At 34.3% G+C, this 21,857-nt stretch overlaps 1 protein-coding gene across 8 annotated transcripts in view; it reads left to right on the top strand.

Annotated features, from left to right (window-relative positions):
* Positions 1–21,857, top strand: part of SYT1 (synaptotagmin 1) — a 1,216,262-nt gene that overhangs the window by 769,020 nt on the left and 425,385 nt on the right. For 6 of the 8 annotated variants that reach the window (XM_061204233.1, XM_061204230.1, XM_061204232.1 and 3 more), the window contains one exon: positions 12,833–12,940. The gene's annotated coding sequence lies outside the window, so the exon portion shown is untranslated. Of the gene's footprint in view, positions 1–12,832; positions 12,946–21,857 lie in introns of all 8 variants that reach the window. The other 2 variants (XM_061204231.1, XM_061204229.1) reach the window with 1 other exon arrangement.

Here is a 21,857-nt window from a genome sequence, read left to right as displayed (position 1 = left end):
TTCTGTACAAGTCACTGCCAAAGATACCATGTTTCCTGGAACCTGGTAGAACATCAATACATATTCTTGAACTAAATGAATGTAATGAACCCTAATTTATTAATTCAGAGTTTACATTTTGACTGTGTCTATTTTATGTTCTGTTAGAAGACAGGGAAGTGGGAAGGGACCAGTATTTTCTGAGCAGGAAACATTTATATACCTTAATCATTCGTTTGTCATACTTCACCTCATTCTATCCTCGTAACTCTAAGACTGGTACCATTATCACCATTTTAAAGATGAGAAAACTCAGGAGTTTGAACAATTCTCTTAAGATTCCTGAGCTGGTACATGTTAAAGTCACAATTTAATTCCAAACCTGTCTAATTCTAAGGACCAGCAATCTTTCTACTATGCCATCTTGCCTATTTACTTTGCCTGACTATCTATGGAAAATAGTTTCCTCTTACACCATAGTTTTAGCTTTTCACAACATATATGCCAAGCATTCTGTCATATCACTTGTTTCAGATTAAGTCAGAATAAAGACATTGACAAGGTAAGTCACCTATCTATTTATTTACAGAGCCTTAGACAGAATCCAGAGGTATGAGTCAAAAACTTAAGGATATGAATTAATCCCCTATTATATATTTTTGATATCATATTGGAGAAGGTACTTATTCCTCCTGCATTCTTGTTATACATATAAAACACTCAAAAAAGTTAATATTCATAAAAGCCTTGTCTTGCTAATAACTATTGAGAGAAATTTAAGTGAAATAATCATTGGCTTCTGATAACATGTGACCATTAAGTCAATATATGCTTCTACTCTCTTTAATTTTTCCAGTATATTATTGAACAATTCCTTGTTCAAAAACTAAATATCAAGGATAACAAGTAAGATATTAGCTAATATTTGAGCATAAACTATTAGGGACAATGATGTAGTTTTATTTTCTTGTGTTACAGTAGAGAAAGGCATCTTAACCAGACTAGCACAGTGATGACATATTTTCTGAACTGTTTTTTCTCACATATCTTATGCTTAATTTAACAAATATTTATCAAATGCATACTGTGGGCAAGGGGTCACTATGGAACGTACAAAAGAGGCTAGAATATCATTTCTCCCCTTGAGGAATTCATAATCTGGTGGCAAAAGCAGACTTGTATGTAATCAACTGCAGTATCTGGAAGAAAAAAGTACATCTTTTAATAGCAACACAAAATACTCTGGTATTGTAAAAAGAGCAAGGCTAGAGGGCAGGGCACCGTGGAGCTTGGAATGAAGTGGCAGGATATTAAATGGAAGACAGCAGTTATGAAGCTAAAGCACATATAGGCAATAACATGATAAGAGTCTGGATTCGTCAGTGGACTGAGAAAGCAGAAGGGAAAGAATATCAGGGACATTTCAAGGGAAGAATCAATAATATGTGACACTTAATCAGATGTGGGAGTGGAAGTTAGGTGGAGTCAAAGATGAATTTCAGTTTTCTTATCAGATACTAAGCCAGGGAACACAAAATAAGAAAAAGCGTAAGGGAAATGTGCAACATTTCATTTGAGGTTTGTGGGTTTAATATACCAGTAGGACATCTATAAGTAGATAGCCAGCAGGAGGAAATTGGGGTCTAGAATATAGTGAGGAGGAAGCAAAAAAAGAAACTACAATAAAACACAAAACTACGGGAACCTCCCTGGTGGTGCAGTGGTTAAGAATCCGCCTGCCAATGCAGAAGACACAGGTTCGAACCCTGGTCCGTGAAGATCCCATATGCCGCGGAGCAACTAAGCCCGTACGACACAACTACTGAGCCTACACTCTAGAGCCCGCGAGCCACAACTACTGAGCCTGTGCACCACAACTACTGAAGCCCGCGAGCCTAGAGCCCGTGCTCCGCAACAAGAGAAGCCACCACAGTGAGAAGCCGACACACCACAATGAAGAGTAGCCCCCTCTAACGGCAACTAGAGAAAGCCCGCATGCAGCAACAAAGACCCAACGCAGCCAAAAATAAATAATAAATAAATAAATAAAAATTTTAAAAAATAATAAATAAAACTACAAAAACCAAAAACTACAAAAATCAAAAACTCAAAAACCAAAAAGTATGGGCATTGACACAGAACCAAAGTTTTGAAACGGTGGAATGGTGCTTAACAATCTCAATAATGCAGAGAAGTCGAAAATTGAGAATTAGGTGTTAGATTTGACAGCCATGAGATGCATGATGACTTTAGTATAATGAATGAGGAAGCCGGATTGCTGAAGATTGAATAGATATATGGAAGTAAATGCAGAAAAGTTCACTATGAAAGTTTTATAATAAAGAGGAAAAAAGTGAGTAAAGGGTAAAAGGGTAGTTGATGTAGAATTAATATTTTGGCTTAGTATGGAGAAAAATGAACTTGTTTATAAACTAGTAAAAAACAAAAATAGAGAAGAAAAAGAATAAAGATTCTTAACTCAAGGTCCATAGAGTAGGAGTCTATTTGGGACTTCAGGTTGGTTTTGATCTCTTAAAAGCATAAACAAAATATAGAGTGTATGTAAATTTTTATTTGAAGAGTCATGAGATTCTCATAAGGATCTCTACGTCTCACTACAACCTCCCAAAAATAAATTTTGGAATCTCTGAAATACACAGAGGGAACATTTTATGGACAATACCCAAGGAAGCAGGATGAAATTAATTCAAGAGGATGTATATTCTACACCATTTCATTGAAAATTTCATCTGTGAATCTCAAAGTGTTCCATGTATGTTTAAAACAAATTTGAAAAGAATAACTCATATCATCTCTTAATTTACTCTGAATTCTGAAAAGAAAATAGACCTAAAAGGGTCATCACTGTACACATTACCTAAGAGATAACTGAGCACTTGCCCAATCTGTGCCAGGCATAGTGCAGGGGGGTCTCAAACAGTTAGGCAGGGCACCTAACCTAGAATTTAGTGGAACCATGCCAATGTGGGATTCAGTAATGGTTTAGCAGACAAACCATCTAAGCTAAAACATGAAGAACCCATTCATTCAGCAAATGTTTATAGGGTGCCCATATGAGCCAGGTACTATCCCAGGTGCTGGTATTATGGGCATGAATAAGACAGGAATGTCTGCCTTCATGCATTGTGGCAAGAGGGAGACAAAATAAACAAATGGACAAATAAAAGTCTATAATATCAGGTCTTGATAAGTATTATAAAGAAAATATACGGGGCAGGGGTGGGTATAGTGGCGAAGGAAGACTTCCCTACAAAGGTGACATTTGATAAAAGACTGGAATAAACAGAGGAAATGAGCCATGTAAATATCCAGGAAAGATCATGCGTGGTAGAGAGAACAAAGGCCCTGGGTAGGAACATGGTCTGTTGGGCTGGAGGAATCGCCAGTGTGTCTAGAACAGACTGAGGAAGACAGAGATGAGGAAGGTATATGAGGCCAGAAAAGACTTATGAGCCATGTTAAGGAGTTGAAATAGGAATAAGTCAAGTGAGGACTGGAGGGAGTAGCTTGACTTATTCCAGAAGTTTGACTCCTTATTGAAGGAGAGTGTGGAGAAATGAGGTTGGAGATGGGGATAATAGTATTATCATTTTCATAGGATAGAAAGGACTTGATGAATGGTTTACTGCCAACTAGCTGTCAACAGTACACGAGAAACCCAAGGTTTGCAGATCAAAGACATCACTAGATAATTTCATCATCCAAGATTCTCTACCAAGAGATACCAATTGTTTCTTTCTTTATACAAGACACTGTATTGAGTACAATGCTTTAGATTGAAATGGGTATATTCTAATATAGTAGCTTTAGATAATTTTATAAATTTTCTTACTTTGCAGAGTCTAAAGTTCTGAGATTTTCCAAAGTAAACATATTTCACTGATTTATATATACATATTTTAAAGAACATGAAAATAAAGTAGACTGATTTTTTTAGTTATTCTAAAATTGGTTTTAAACTTTATAAAATTTCTAACTTTGATTTTTTGAGTGGTTCTCTCTCTCTTCTACATAATGTTTTTAGGAATATAAAATAATTCTAGGAACTAAAAATAAGTACCCTATTCTCCCTTCCCCCATATAACTGATGGACTCAAAATGTTAGTGATTCTTGGGTAGCTTTAGTTGTTGTAAATTATGTGCTTTTACATCTGATTTAAGAAATAGGTAAATGTTTATTTAATTGTTCAATTGAGATTGATACAGTTGTCTTCTACTTGTGTTATCTTCTTATTGCCCAAATCATACATAGAAGATATGTAATTTTTAAAACAATATAGGTAATTTATAAAGTTTAGAATGAGAAGTTTATGGTTACTGTTACATGAGCAAGCTATTTCAATAGAGGCTTCCTTATTCTATTGCATTGTACTTGCTTAAGTCTGGGTTTTCTCATATCTGGGTTCTTATGACACTGACAATGTGATGTTAAAAATGTGGGACTAAATATTTTGTGCAAAATAAACGGTTATATCATAAAGTATACCATAAAATTTTTTACAGTTTACTTCATTTATTTGTTTATTGATAGGCTCTTTTCTCATCAAAGTTGAAAGCCTCTTTTGTAAATTATAAAAAATTTTATTGTGACCTGGTCCATTTAGTACTTATTTACATGAAAAAAGCTTGAACATGATAATAATACAGAGCCATTCAAACAAGGTCAGTATACTCTGCCTTCGTTATTACAGTTAATTTTTCATGATTTTTGTTGTCTTTTTAGAAAGTTTACATCTTTTACAATTTCTTACATTTTAAATACATTTTCTAAAATATTTACTATGTATATATTTGTTCATGTCTTTATTTTTGTATTTGGCACTCCAACATTGGCACTGGTATAGAATTTAGCAAATACAGTAGTAACAGAGTTTTAATTGAATTTTGCAAGAACTTAAGCAACATGAAAGCAGGAATCTGATCTGTCTTGTTTGCCTCTGTAACTTCAGACCTACAAAAGTGTCTAGCACAAGGTAGGTGCTCTATAAATATGTTAATGTAAAGGAGAGAAGAAAGAAGAGATAGAGGACAAGAGAAAGGGAAAGATGAATTAATAAGACAGTTTTTGCCCTGAAGAGACTTAGAGGCCAGATAAGGAAATATGACATGTGCGTAAAAACTAGAATAACAGTGCAATGATGTACCCTCCAATATACCATAATTATATGTGCCTTCAGCGTTCAGGAATGGGAACCTTTAGGCTCAAGTGTTTTTAAATTTGAAGTTGTGTTAACTTGATATTGAAAAGAATAATGATGTCAGTAATGGTAACATTAACACTAGCCAACCCAACAGAGCTTATTATATGCTAACATTTCAAGTGAATTAATTTATCCAATCCTCACAATAGCACTATTGGATAATTATTATTATTATATTTGTTTTTTTAGATGAAGGAATTGAGGATTATAACTAGGAAGTTCTAAAGACAGAACACAGTGACAACCAAAAAATAACAGTCTGTGAAAGCTCAATTCAGTCCTTTACTGGAAATATCACTCAAAAAAAACCTTTTTTTCATACAGCATTTATTTTTGCATTTTACTCTCATTTATTTTTTTTCCTTAAATTGGATTTATAGTAAAATAGTAATAGTTATAAATAAGTATAACAATATAAATAGTATTTCAAACTCTTTAAAAGCTCCAATTTATTAAATAGCACAAATGTTAATTATGCTTCTTTGAAAAATTTATTGAAAGGGTATCTTTTATTTTATTTATTTTTTTATTGAAGTATAGTTGATTTACAATTTTGTGCTGACTTCTGCTGTACAGCAAAGTGGCTCAGTTATACACCTATATACAGTCTTTTTTTATATTTTCCATTATGGTTTACCAGAGAATATTGATTATATCAATAGTTCCCTGGGCTATACATTAAGACCTTGTTGTTTATCCATTCTAAATGTAATAGTTTGCATCTACCAACCCCAAACTGAGAGAGTAGCTTTGAAACAAGCAGCTAAAGAAAATCTAAGAACATGTCAGTGCTCTGCTGATTCTAGCATTTTGTGTCTCTAGATTTCTAACCTCACCTACGAATTATTGCTCATTCTCTTTCCCTGCTCCACTCATACATGTAAGAAAGTCTGCTAGAACTTGAGCTGTGCAGATTGCTGTGCAGAATAAAATGTTAATCTCTTGGCTTATTCAATCCAAGAATGATTGTAATATACTTACAATGATTGTAATAAATTGAGACTGTGACTGACTCAGATAGTGGCATAAAATTAATTACTTGTCTTTAGTCTTATATAATGCATTATATATATATATATATATATATATATATATATATATAAAATATTTAGGAAAAGCACACAAGCATGGAAGATACATATATAATGTACTATATATAATATAATTAATATATATTATATATGCATGATATATATAATATATAATACATTATATATACATGCCTTCCATGCTTGTGTGTTTTTCCTAAATCTGTTCTCCCTGTGACTTTTACCTGCACTTCAGATAAGAGTTCACCTAAATTCCCACAGTGGTCAAGTATTGCTAGTGTTGCTAGTTTTGTTCTCTAGTAATTAGCATACCACTAACAGTGGTCAATAGATGATGGCATAAAAAAATAGATCATGTGCATCATGGCCAGTTTTAGCAAATCTCTAGACTAGATTCCTTTCCTAACTAAATGTATCTTATAAAGAGGTCCAAACGTATTTTGAATAATTTAAAATCAAACGTGAAAATACATTTACAAAAGAAAAAAAGAAATATATTCATTTGTCCTCAGTAACAAAGGAATAGAGAAACTGAAGGCAATCAGTTGAACAAAAACAGGTTGTTAAAATTCACAGTGTGTTCTATGTTGAAATTTTAGAAATAAAAAAGAAAAAGATGAAAGCAGATGCACTGTTTTGTGGATTAAATCAGACAAGAGAGCCAAGGCTTTCAAATTCCTTCTGATCAATTTACAAAGAATAATGATATAAAATTCTTTGTAGCTTTTATCCCACATTGACTAATATGGTAAAAGATTTCTACCTGGCATTTTTTTTGCTTTAAAAAAAAATCCAAATAAATTTTAATTCTAACTATAAAGCAAAAACTTGTTTTTCTAAGCAGTTAATGGTATTTTAACATTGTATCCTTAGAAGTAAAGTGCTATGTTGGTTTGACTTGGACAGTGTCTTATAGCAAGGAAATATGAAGTCTATAATGAAAAAGGCACTTTTCACTCACTGGATTGAGAATCAAAAGACATCAATGACAGCTTCTGCTATGCTACTAATAGGCTCTGAAAACTTGGGCAGGTGAAGTTCCATTTATGAACATTTTATCAAGGAGGGGAATCACTGACCCCTTTAGAGAATCTGGTGAAAATGCACAAATACATAAATGCGTGCAATTCTATGTAATACTTTAGGGGGGTTGCAGTCTTCTTGGAGCTATAGTTCCCACCAACAGGTAATGAAACCAACGACTAGATAATTCCTAAAGTCCTTCCACATTCTATGTTTCTAATACAATTTGCAAACATTTTGTGTTAAATTATTTTTTAACAGGGAAAAAATGTTTGAATGGTGCAAGAGCCTACCTCTCCTGCTTTCTCCCCCACTTTTTGCCTTTGCACATTGCAAACAAGATTCTTCTTACGCAATTATCTTACAGGGCATCTTGGCATAAGGATATTCAAATGTAATTATTCTTGACATTTTCATGTCTCAGGTAATTTGGCTGGTATATTGTCTGTGATTTGCTTATACGTAAGGTCAAAAACCTGACCCCTGTTAATAATACATCATAAACTAATCATTTATATTTTCTTTACCAAGGTTCACTGAACCATTTAACTTAAACTGACTACTGCAACATTAAATTTTTCATATTAAAGTGTACTCAAATTAACCTTTTAAATTACACTATAAAAAAGTGAACATACGTAAGTAAAAATTAAGGGCACCATAAGCAAATAAGTTGGGCAGTTTTTCTTGGGAAAACTTTAGCTTAAGCACATTCCTCTAGATTATTTAAGCTATTTGGTGTATTACAACAATTTGTACCTAACCCAGTAAAATTTATAGTACATGTGTTCAATGGAAGAAAATAATTGATAAATTAAACATCTCACTCTGTGGAAGCAGTCTATTAAAATTCCTAACTTATTAGATATTTTATTTTGTCTATGAGCTTTTATGAATTCATCTGTATCATAAAAATATAATCTTTTAATATTACAAAATTTGAAGTACATATATTTGGTTAATTCCTCTCAGTTCCCCTGTCAAATAAATGGTACCAGAGAGCCCTTTATCTGTATCCATTTCTAAATTGATAACTAAAAGGATTTAGAGTTTTGTGAAAATATCAAGAGAATTTACTGAAAAATGATTGACTCTTACCCTAAAATGAGTGAACCTAAAGTCTAAGAGAAGTACGTTAGGACAAATACATTTTGCTTTCAAGTTAGGTTCCTCATCTTTTTTTTTTTTATTCATTTACTTTGCCCAAACTGGTTTATTTATACCTTTTCCATAAGCTACAATTATAAATACTTTTTTTTTAATTGAAGTATAGTTGATTTACAATGTTGTGTTAGTTTCTGGTGTATAGCAAAGGATTCAGTTATATGTGTGTGTGTGTGTGTGTGTGTGTGTGTGTGTATGTATACATATATATATTGTTTTTCATATTCTTTTCCCTTATGGTTTATTATAGAATATTGAATATAGTTCCCTGTGCTATACAGTAGGACCTTGTTGTTTATCTGTTTTATATATAGTACTTTGTATCTGCTCATCCGAAACTCCTGATTTATCCCTCCCCACACCCTTTGGTAACCATAAGTTTGTTTTCTATGTTTGAGTCTGTTTCTGTTTTGTAAATAAGTTCATTTGTATCATAGCTTAGATTCCACATATAAGTGATATCATATGATATTTGTCTATCTCTTCCTGACTTACTTCACTTAGTATGATAATCTCTGGGTCCATCCATGTTGCTGAAAATGGCATTAGTTCATTCTTTTTTCATAATTGAGTGGTATTCCACTCAGTTGATACGGTAGTATCTTCTTTATCCATTCATCTGTCGATGGTCATTTAGGTTGCTTCCATGTCTTGGCTATTGTAAGTAGTGGTGCTATGAACATTGGGGTGCATGTATCTTTTCAATTTAGAGTTTTCTCTGGATATATGCCCTGGAGTGGGATTGCTAGATCATATGGCAACTCTGTTTTTATTTTTTTAAGGAACCTCCATACTGTCTTCCGTAGTAGATGCACCAATTTACATTCCTACCAACAACGTAGGAAGGTTCCCTTTCTCCACATCCTCTCTAGCATTTATTACTTATAGACTTCTTCATGATGACCATTTTGACCGGTGTGAGGTGATGTCTCATTGTAGTTTTGATTCGCATTTCTCTAATACTTAGTGAAGTTGAGTATCTTTTCATGTGCCTGTTGGCCATCTGTATGTCTTCTTGGGAGAAATATCTGTTTAAGTCTTCTGCCCCCTTTTCGATTGGGTTGTTTGTTTTTTTGTTATTGAGTTGTATGAACTGTTCGTATATTTACAAATACTGTTTTTAATGACGAATCACCAGGAGCACGTTTTATTAGTCTAATAAGCTCTACATTAGCATGCAAAGCTGACCTGGCATGAAAATAACTTAGGGATAAAAATAATAGTAAATGATTGCTAGCATCAGGAGACAGTTTTCTAAATTATCCATTCATTTATACATTCAACATGTATTTGTCGAGCTACGACTGTATAGAATAGTAGCCAAATGATGTTCTAGGCACTAGATATGCATCAATGAACCAAACCGAAAAAACCTCGAGCTCTTACAGATTTTTGAAGAGGTGGTCGTGGTGCCAGGAAGAAACAGACAAGCATATACGTAGCATAATGATAAGTACTGGGAAGAAAAATACAGCATTACTGAAGAGTTAAGAAAACAAATAAACCTAGACCTATTCAACATCAGGGAGTCAGAAAATTAATTTTGAAATCAATATGATAAATTTCACTCTTAAGAATAGGTAAAAGAAAGTTGTTGGTTTTTTTAATAGTGATAAATATCCTCACCCCAATCCATTATCCAAAGAGTAACTAAAGGGAGTCGATGCTTCAGTGGCTTCCAGGGTCCCCTCACCTAGAACCCTCATCAGAGGCTGCCCCATGCCTGCCTCCAGCTTTGATACCCCCATACCTCTCCATACTCACTACATTTCAACCACATTGACCCTTTTTGTCGTCCTTGTTCCTCAAGCATACGGAGCTCAGGACTTTACACTTATATTGTCGTATTTTGAATCTACCCCTTTACCCCATCCTACCCGTAAATCCAGCTAATTCCTGATGTGATTTCTGCAAGGAAGCCAATTCTGGATGAAGCTCCCCTGCTCTCACTTTCCCAGCATCTTTACCTGTCCCTTTTGGAATTTATTACATGTAAAGTATGTAATGACACATGCTCTGTATGTATGTTTTTATCATCTCTCTCTTTCATTAGCCTGCAGTCTCCGTGGGGCGAGGTGAGGTGGGCACTAGAGGCAGCCGTTTGTCTCCTTTGCCAGTGAGTGTTCAGTGTCTTGCACCCTGCCTGACACGAATAAGCATTTAGAAAATCACTTCTGAGAGAAAGAATGAATTTCTATAAAAACTGTCTTAGGTTTATAACCCATGGTTTTATGCAACACATTGTAAAGTGGGTTTTGGTGGGAGCCGGTAATATCCTTTTAAACCATGTGACTGAGCTAAATAATTCTAGTTGAATCTTTTGTTTTTAAATCTGTGTTGCATACTGTTCCTGCCCCAGACTCTGCTGGAAGTCTACTGCTTGCTTGTAGGCTCATAGCCCCAATGACAGATGTTTTTTAATCTTTGCTATTTGGCTTCCAAAATGGATATATATTACTAACTCATGTATTCTCACCAACATTTAGAAAATGACCCTGGGGGCTGTGCTCTGAGAAATCAGATACTTTCTGGGACCTGTAGCCATGGGAAAGAGGTTTTTAATGCTTTCTGGTGGGAAAAGTCATTTTATGCTTGGAACCATTGTTGAAAAGAAGATCCAATTGTGAAAAGCCACAGTTGTGTAAACTATTAAATAATTCCAGGGAGTGACATAGATCAGGACTTTATTGTTTTGTCCTCTTGCTTCACGTGTGTGTGAAGGGCACGCACATAGATGTGCATAAACACACAGTGTTCGTGATGTTTTCTGCTTCATTCCACATGAGAACTTAGAATTCTTCTAGAGGATGGGAAGAATCCTTTATCGATGCCTACCATATCCTACATCTCCATTGTGACACTTACCTATTTGTAGTAATAATTTATTTTATTTCCTTACCTGTCTCGCCAATTCTTTCAGAAGCAAGAAACTATCTTTTTTCATTTTTTAGCCCCAAAACCTGGCCAACAAAAAGTCCACAATAGACACTCAATTAATATTCATTGAATGAATCACAGATTATAAATAAGTACCTATAATGGAAATAGCCTGAGCTGGAGTCAACCTTCCCTTGTCTATCTCAGCCAGGCAAAATGGAGCTCAGAAACCACTCAGGGAATTACACTGTCTTATGCAGCATCTTCTCCTTTAAACCAACAACTAAGGTTTTCCCAAACCCAGGAAACCCCCAAAAGATTTTCCTACACGGATTTATGCCAGAACGATTCTGGTCCATTAGTTGGCAAAGAGGACTCCTTTAATAACTTCAGAGGAACTGTAAAATTCTATTCAGAATATAATGAAAGCTGCAGGAGATTGTGTATTCATTTATCTTGAAGTAGGAAAACTTGAATCCTCAAATAACAGGGTGTTGCCATGTTAGTTTCCTCCAGAAAACTGAAACTTCAGCTGTAAAGAGAGCAGAATGGTCTGATTAGTATCAGAGCTGCTGGAATCTGCAAAGCCTCCATTCTTAATTGGAGCTACAAGATGCAGCTGATAACTTAAAGTCTCCCTATGTGAGTTTCTGCATTCGTGGATGAATTCTGTTACTTTAGTGTTTTTGAGATTCCATATTCTAAAATCATTATTTAAAAATCTCAAATATAAGATAGTACCATAAGTTGCTCTGTATCTAAGAATAAATAAATGCAATAAAAGAGTATATTAAAGAAAACAGAAAGAATAAAAGGAAGAAGGAAAGAAAAGAAAAAAGAATGGAAAAGAAAGGAAGGAGAAGAAAAGGACAAAGGAAGCAAGGAAGGAAGGGAACTATTACAATATTTGATAGACCTCCTCCACAACTCAGATGTTTTTGTATGTGCACTATTTCAATGTCCTTCCTAGGTACATAACGATGCCTTTCTTTTTTATTAGCACGGCTGCAGCTGCTGTTGCTTGCAAAGAGATTCACAAATCAAAATAGACTCAGTTAGCTTTTCAATAATTCTAAAATGTGGGGGAACACTGCCAGAGAAGGACAGCACTCCAGTATCCTAAACAAGGGGTCCTGTTAGCAAAACAAAGTATGAATTGCTTAGAGATAATCCCCCCGGGTGGTAATTCCACTGGGTGCCTTCTGTGGCCGCACATGCACTTTCTCCTCTATGGAGCAATGCCATAGAACAGGCTATGTCAGAAGAAATAGGAAAAAAAGTTGCTTTCTTGAAACATTTCTTCTTCTAGATTTTTCTTTATGTCCACATGATTCATACCTCTTGGTTCTTAGCCTGGAGCACATAGCGCAACCAGGAAATGAGGAAGCTAGAGCTGGATGTGAATAATGAATGGGCCACATCAGCAAAAGTCTATATACACACTCAGTAGCAAAGGCGGGTGCAGAGTTGCAGGCCAGCATTTTTATGAATTTTTTCCATTCTTCTCTTTCTCTCAAGGGAAACCAGGAAAACAAGAACTAGCAAGAGCTTGACAAACGCCTGGCTTTGAATTGGAGACCATTCACCTGCCTATTGCTTCATTCCTGGAAATTTCATTGCAACTAAGTAAGGTACATGGAAAAAAACCAGAAACTTTGATATGTTTTGTTGATGAACTTGTGATATGTGGAAGAAAAATGCATTTGTGTGGAAAATTGGAGGACTGTATCTCTTACTTCAAAAGAATGTTTAGTATTTGTCATGTCTTTTGAAATTATTACTAGTATTAACGCCCTTGACATGCTAGTTTAGTTGATGGGGCACTGGCCACTTATATAACATTTTTGCTTTCTCCCACTCTCATTTTGTACTTCATCAAATCCAAAGTTGTCATGGTTCATTATCTGTAGATGATCTTGAGCAGCCTTGCATTCTAAAAGAATATGTCATAGCATCTTCCTCTGTGCTTTTGTGCCCTGCTGTACAGATGATATTTTAGCAACAATATTGGGTAAGGGGTGGGAGTGGAGGCAGATTTGTCTCAGGCTGATGTTTCTTTGTGCCATACTATGCCTTACTCTTTCCTATATGCCTAATTCAACAATGAAGTACATATATCACATTGTGACTATTACATATGTTAGAGTACATAAATGGGGTTGTAGAGTATCTGCTTGAATGTCCCAACTAATGAATTCCGTCAAATTCAATTATCATTCTCAGACTCTTCATTAACCAATCAAATTGCTTCTTTGGTCTGTCATTTCTAACACCCTTTCACTCGGCATAACCACAATTCTCTGAAGTAAATTGGAGGTGATTAAATTATCTCACTAATCATTATTGGGAGTCTCATGTTACTGAAGTTTTGGATTTCTAAAGAATCGTCTTTCACATGATTCTCATTGTATACAGGAGAAATAATGTTATAGTATGAGGCCATGTCTTGAACTTTATTCTGCTATTTGCATCTTAGTTTCTTCCTGAGGCAGTTGGCTACAATAGGTCTCTGATACTAAAATCATACAGAAATAAACCAACTATACACTCCTATAAATTCACCATCTTATTAAATAAATCTGTCCAGTAGGCTTGTGTTATAACACAGTTCTTCACCTTTGGGGAATGAACCATTTGAATGCTGGAAGTTTCTCTTATCTCTGATGCAGTATGATTTTACAGGATCACAGTTGTTATAGCTGAAACATGTTTTTTGCTAATTTTTATAATCTCCTTACATAGATTATTAAAACAAATGAAGTGGTTCTGAAAGTGCATATTACCTAGAATCAAAAGTTTCTTTCTTAGGCAATAATTGTCACTGCTAATATATAATGGTTATTTCAATCATTTTATAATGAAAGGCACAGCTGATGATGTGACAGTGTGATTCTTACCATACAGTTCTTAAAATATTCCCATTTTATACTCTTCTACTTTGCATTTTAGAAACAATTTCATCTTCTACTCTGCAAATATTTTGAGAAACATCTCAAAATGTAACCTGAAGCCAACCTAAGAAAATATCTATTCCTGGGTTCCATGCCAGACGTACTTAATCAGAATCTTTGGGAATGGGCTTTAGAACCAGCATTTTAAATATGTATATCAGATCATCCCAATGCACTCCAAAGTTTAAAAACCACTACTCTACAATATGACAGCAAGGAAACAGCCAAGAGGAAAACATTTTAAAGCTATAGACATATAATTAATATAAAAATATTGAAAATAAATTAGGATTTTGATTTTTTTCCTACATATTTTTATTTCCTAGGAGTGTACAAAGGACTTTAGACTGTTTCTTTCACCTTTCATTTGAGTCGTAAACATTTTGAAATTAAAAATTAAATGTTAAAGATGTTAAGGGTATGAATGTCTATCAATTGAAAAGTTTCCCAAAGTTGCCAAATAATAAATGATCTCATAGTAAAGGGTATTAAATTCATAATTTCTACAATTATTATTTTCACATTTAAATCTTTAGTTTTACAAAGCTTTCTAAATATCAAGTCATTCTTTCAATAGATATGTCTAATAAGCATCACTTCTTTAAGAATTCCAGCCTGTACTTCTGTTATGGTTTCTACTCATACAACTCCTGTGGGTGTCAAACTTTCAAAAGATAATTTATTGGTACAACTAAGTAAAACCTTTCAGCTAAGGGTACCCCATTTATTCATAAGTGAATATTGTTCTTTTATCTAATTTTAGTAAGGGAATTTCCTCATAGCTTTATTTTTAATGCAAAAATGTCAGACAGTTTGCCAACTTAATATGCCAAACTCTGAAGTATACATTTAAGTTAGAAGGGACAAAGAACTTTCTTCTGAACCATGAAAAGACAGAATATTGTGATTACCTCTGGCACTGAATGAGAGCAAAAAGTAACATTAGATTTAGTAGGAAAACTGCAGAGACTGTTTGACCCATAAAATTAATTCTTGCTTCCTATCTTGTAGAATCCACTGAGACAAGGGTCTAAAAGGGGAAAATGCTCAAAATCTTTAGGTTTTCAGGTGTACTTACTTTATAAAATAAATGTGTCCTAAAATAGTTGGAATAATTGTCTTGCAAATTCATATGAATCTTTTTATAAATAAAAATATTCTTGGTTTTCAACTGGTTTTAAAAATCACATTTACAATACAGGCAGGCACTAATTTCAATTGGATTGTATTTCAAAAGTTTAATTTTTAAGTTAAATATTTAGAACTCAAAATGTTTTCACACGATGTTATAAATGATGTTATAAATGATGTTATAAATGATGTTATAAATGATGTTAGATGCTCACATTCAATTTTTTTAAATCCACAAAATTATAGTCAAATTATATGATTTGTAAAAAAAAAAAAAAAGAGAGCTCTAAAGTGGAAAATAGTAGAAAACAATACTATGTGATTCTAAAAAGTAAACCAATTGAACAAAATATTTTTTAAAATTCTTATTTACTTTGAATATCGACACTAAAGAAAAACAAGTTTGGTTATAAAGTAAATGAGAAACTGAAAGAGAGGGTAGGATGTTTTTGTAAAACACAGAGAAACTGGTTATAACATGAGCGGTATTCTCCTGAGCAGAGGAAAAGTAGATGGAGGGGAGAGATGCAGGCCAGAGATAGAGCTTGAGGGGCAAGTGGTCTCAAGTACAGGTTGCCAAGCAGTATTAAACTATTAAATAGACAGGATGCTCATTAATGTTCACGTTTATAGCTCAAGGAAACAGGTGCATTCAGTTATTTTTAAATGAATAGATACATATTGTAGGTACACATCCATTTAGAAAGCAGATGAATAGAGGAAGTGTTTAAGCAGAGACAGCGAGCATGAATGCTAATTCAATGGACACCAAGGAATGATGGAAAGAGAGGACTGGTGATCTCATAGCCTTCTACCAACAGCTTTTTCTCTGAATGACTCAAGCCGCCACTCAAGGTTTTATTGTACCCCCACTTTCTAAGGAATTCTATCCTCTGTGTCTTTCAAAAAGTTCAGCATCATGTTCAATTGGATCAAGTTTACCTATTTGCTGCATTTACCCCTACAGGTGTTTCTTTAATTTGCCAAATATTTCTTGAATATCTACTGTGTTTTAGGTACTTTGCTAAATTTGCTACTTTTAGCCCAGACATTAGACCAAAAAAAATATTTTGCTCCATTTGAATTTTAGTATTTTCTGTTTTACTATTTCTCTTTCTTTTCTATTCATTAAATTTGGATGGTTTGAAAAAACAGGAAGCACCTGTACCTGGCATGGAGGACAGGAGTCTGAATAACCCAGGGAATGAGGCCCAAGTAAGGGCATATCTGTCTTATTCTTCCTCTGTTCTTTGGATGTCAAGGAAGTCTTAGCAGCTCTGAGTCCCCTTTACCTTCATTTAACCTAAGGAACAAATGGTAGAGAAGGAAAAGCAAACAAACTAAAATTCTTCATTCAAAGAAAATTGATAATTTCAAAATAAAGGCCTGTAATAGTTAGCATCTCTTGTTTTGGTCAAGCCTCACTACTAGGCTAATCTGCAGTGTAAGAAACAAGAAGTTAGATACCTTTCCTAGAAAAAGGGCCTGTAATACTTCATCAGTTATAATTTTTAGTAGAATAAAATGTCTAAAAGAAAAGTTTCCAGAATCTCTATTACCGTTGAGGTTGAGGCACAACAGAAGTTATCATGTAGGCTCCTAAAATCCCTCTTCACTCTGGAAATTCCACTAGGAAAAAAAAATGGTTCATTTTCCATTGAAGAAAGTTTTAAAGAGATTTTTAAATGTAAAGCACCCTTCTTTTCCATTCCATTCTCAAGTTACAAGAGTAAAGGGTAAGATGGAGTATTGGCAACATTCAAATGAGTCTTAGGACAGGAATGGTCAATGCCTGGGTTGAGTTATCTCAATCTCTACTTCACAGCTTTCAAAAACTACTAGGAAAACCTGGGCTTAATGAGACAACAATGGTATTGCCACTCAGCCTTGTTTGAATTTCCCAATTGCTTTTGTTCCCTCATCCCTTTGAAGTGATACTTCAGAATTGCTTGACCAGTCCTATATCACCAGTTATCTTCACATATAAGCTCGTTTGATGTTTCCTACACTTAGGTTTTCAATCAGTATATCTTCGTCCTCTACTTTCCCTTAGCCCAACAAACCTTGTTCATCATGGAGCCTGGGTTCACACTTCCTATGCCAGTCAGCACTTCCTATGCCAGTCAGTCTTCCAAGCCCTGTGTCCAGACCCCTGTTCTATGGAGATTTCATGTTAGTGGAGAGGCAGACTATTAACAAGAAACAAACACATAAATATTCAGACCCATTAAAATAGTGGTCATCCAGTAACTCTAATCATATTCTTCTCTGCATTTTTTTCCTCCAAGTTGTTTCCAGTCAATGATCCTACTCTTTTTAATCTCACTGATTCTTAGTGTTGTCAGTTATGCACTAAAATCAATCTGATCCACTTACTTTAAGTCTTTTTAGTCTTTACACCTCCTTAAATGAAATGTATAAATTTGCATATTAGATAAAGCTATATTGCCTGAGAACTCTAATCCATAAAGCTAGGCCTAAGTAATGCCACGGTGGCTACACTGTGGCCATTATGGAATCTAATACCCCACAACCCAGGCCACCAAAGGCATCATTTCTGATCCTGAGATTTTTCTTAATTACATTTCCCAGTGACTAAGTGTCCTCTTCTGGTACACATCAGAATAAATCTTTTGCTCTGTTGTTCTGTCTGGCAAAGTAACTTCACTATGGATGAAATTAGACTAGCCACTTTTAAATTCAGTAAGGATTGTGTGTATCTAGTCAATATAAAAGAATAGACTTTCGAGAATTCATTGTGGTAACAGGAAGGAAAATTACCTACTTGAAGATATTGGATGTAATTCAGGAAATAGATGATAAGAAAAGAATATATAGCAATTTCTGAGAATGTGTACACTATTTAAGAAGAGATAAACCAATAGCCTGAAAAAGTTATAGAAATTGGACATTAATTCTTAACAATTTTCTTCACACTTATTATCACTTAAAAATAAACTAATAACATTAAAATGCAACATTTAATGAGAGTAGAACCACTCTAATTTAATAATAAAAATGATTTTTATATTTGCTTATGCTGATACTTATTTCAGTTTAAAAATATTTTGTGGAGAAGTTAATACTTTTTATTGTAATTTAATAAAAGCAAAAGTTGTATTGCTCTCATTAGTTTATTTAGGGTTGATTATCTTTTTTATTTGAAAATATTTTTGCCAATTTTAAGGCATTTAAAGAATCTTCACTTTGCCATACATTAAACCCCCTAAGTAATGTGCAGCTAAACATATCTTAAACATATATACCCAGGAGAATAATACAGTTCACAGGAACATCAAAGAGAACTTGATAGAATCTTCTAGAAGAACTGAGCCAGAAGGAAATGTATAAAATAGATGAAAGGATATTTTCAAAACCCAGTAAGAATGTGAGGTCACAGGGGGATATGTTGAAGGACATAAAATTGTCTCAGGTGCGATAATAATGAACTCCGGAAAGCTATCCTTTTCCTAACATTGTGAAATTCGCACAGAACTATGTGAAGCATCGTCTCATTTCACTGTATGCCTCTAGGTTAATCACTGATTACTAATTCATTTCATATCTGAGATGAGGCATTTACCATCTCTTGTTCATACGTACATATCTATAGTATTATCACTATAAATATTTCTAAATATGTAGATCAACAGCACATTAAAACCCTGAAAATCCTCAAGGGTCAGAAAAGAAAGAGAGCTCGAAGGCAGAGTAGAAAGACGAAGAGCTGATGTCATGACTGAGTAGGGAGAGGTCGGTCCCTTATCAAGTCTCTAATGACTACAGGACTTGGGTCTAAGCAGGTTCGAGATCTGGAACTGAAATTCTCACATCAGTTCAGGATCAGCGAAGAGCTGCTTCCTTCTTGATGAAGCAGCAAGAAAATTGCACCCACTGATCCAGGGAAGTGACTAGAGCTTATCTGCCTAGGAATCTAGATGAAATACAGGGAAAAAAATAGTTCTACTGTGACAAATCAAAACACCAGGCTTTGGCATATGTCAGTATGGGGCTTGAATGTATATTATTCACAGTGCATGAATCCTCCAAATGTAATTTATATAAACTAATGGGAACCTACAATTCTGTATGGAAACATGTCTGAACCAGGGCACACAGGACTCTTTAAGAAAAAAAAAAAAACTAAAATGAGTTTACAATTAAATGAATAATGATAAAACCACACATGAGAATTATCCAACATAACAAAGCATAATGAGGCACCATAAGCAAGAGCATTCAAATCCTAAAGTTTTGAGATAGCTTAACAGTATGAAAAAAAGCATAAACTAATCATTTAAAAAATTATAAAAGTAAAGAAGGAAGAAATAGAAACCAACAGTAAGACACTATGAAAACAGATTAGCAGATCTGAAAAAGAACCAAATACTCATAGAAAAGAAAAATATAGTTTTCAAATTAAAAAATTTAATGAAAACTTTTAGGATGAAAAGAGAAATGACCTAAGACGATATTAATGGACTGTGAATTACATCTGAAGAAATTTTCTAGAATGAGCACAGAATGTTAAGAGATGGAAAACTTAAGAAACATAGAGGAATAAAATGAGAAAGCACACCAATATCTATTAGGAATTCTAGATGGTTAGTTACAAGATAATAGCTGAGAATTTTCCATATTTGAAGAAAGCCATTAATACCATATAGAAAATCATTCCCAGCCACAAACGAGATAAAGAAAAACAAATTCAAACATAGACATTTTAACAAAGCCACAGAACTCCAAAGATAATGCAAAGATCTTAAAAATCAATTAAAACAAATAACATATAAAGGAGCAAGGAAAAAATAATAGATATCTCGTCAACTACAATAGACAAGATGACAGTGTAAAAAATAATTTCATGTGCTGAAGGGAAATAACTAGCAAGTTCCATATTTATATTCCATATTTATATAAACTATTTTTTCAATAATGACAGCAAAATCAATGTACTTTTTCAGAAAATGATTAAAGAAGTTCAACACTCATAAATAATTTTGAGTAACAAAATATATATTATCTGCATTTTGGTGAAACCCTGGTTTTCAGCCTTGAAAACTTGGTTATTCTAGGATTCACTAAACTAAAAAGACATCACCGGGCTTCCCTGGTGGTGCAGTGGTTGAGAATCCTCCTGCCAACGCAGGGGACACAGGTTCGAGCCCTGGTCCGGGAAGATCCCACATGCCGCGGAGCAACTAAGCCCGTGTGCCGCAACTACTGAGCCTGCACTCTAGAGCCCGCAAGCCACAACTACTGAGTCTGTGTGCCACAACTACTGAAGTCCGCATACCTAGAGCCCGTGCTCCACAACAAGAGAAGCCACCGCAATGAGAAGCCCGCGCACCACAACGAAGAGTAGCCCTTGCTCACGGCAACCAGAGAAAGCCTGCGCACAGCAACGAAGACCCAACGCAGACAAAAATAAATAATAAATAAATAAATAAATATTGATTTTTTAAAAAGACATCATCAATGGCGTATTGTTACAGACCAAGTTCATTGCTGACATATCTTTATATGTCAAAAGGTTGAAATTTTAATAGCATCAGAGAGGTGCCTTTTTGATAGATAGTTAAGTGGCCTAAAATACAGAAACTGCACTGTCCTGATCATTTACTTCTTCAGTTAGCTAGTCTGTAACATTGCCATTCTTCTGAACAGGAACTTCAAATGTAAAATCTTTATGTTCTCCTAAAATCATTGTTACCATTCTTGACCCATCATTAAACGTAAACTATTGCATTTCAAAATGCACATCCAGACATTTAAATGTGTACACATGTAAATGCTTATCTTGCTCAACTATTCTGTAATAGTGTGAGAGATATATAAATAATCAATAGTTAAACCTATAAACCATCTTTGTGCCAAGCACACTTAGTAAATATAGGATAGTTGAGCTAGAGATAAAAAAGACTGTAGGGGTAATTGAAGTAAGTTCTTGCCAGACAGCTTATGATCATTAACAACTTCTTCATGTAATAAAGTGACTCTGTGAAGGAGATGGAAGGGCACGAGGGAATTCTAGCATAGGAGCAGACCTAATGACTGAGCGGTTTAGCAAGAGTGTGTTTTTACCCAGGACAAAGCCTTAAGAACTAGAGACAGACCAAATACTAAGACAAAGAAATTTGCATTAGTACCTTATCTACCCCTTAAATTAGATAGAACATTCACAAATCAGTTATACCCCTTCTTGTGCCTGTGATGTTTTCTTATGCCCTGGACAGAATTTACTAAGATAATTAAAAACTCAGAGCCTCCTAGCCATACAATGACATATAAACATTCTCATTCTATTTAATTCTTGAAGCTAATGTGTTTATTTATTATGATGATCAGAAATTAGGAAACATAAAGGATGGATTTAATAGGAAAGTATTAAAACATATTCATGAAAGGAACATACTGCAAAGGCGAATTAAAATTTGCTATCAAATATGTAGAAAATTAGA

The sequence above is a fragment of the Eubalaena glacialis genome, chromosome 11 (genome assembly GCF_028564815.1).
Source record: "Eubalaena glacialis isolate mEubGla1 chromosome 11, mEubGla1.1.hap2.+ XY, whole genome shotgun sequence".
NCBI classification, from domain to species: Eukaryota; Metazoa; Chordata; class Mammalia; order Artiodactyla; family Balaenidae; genus Eubalaena; species Eubalaena glacialis.
This window is presented reverse-complemented; position numbering and strand designations above follow the sequence as displayed.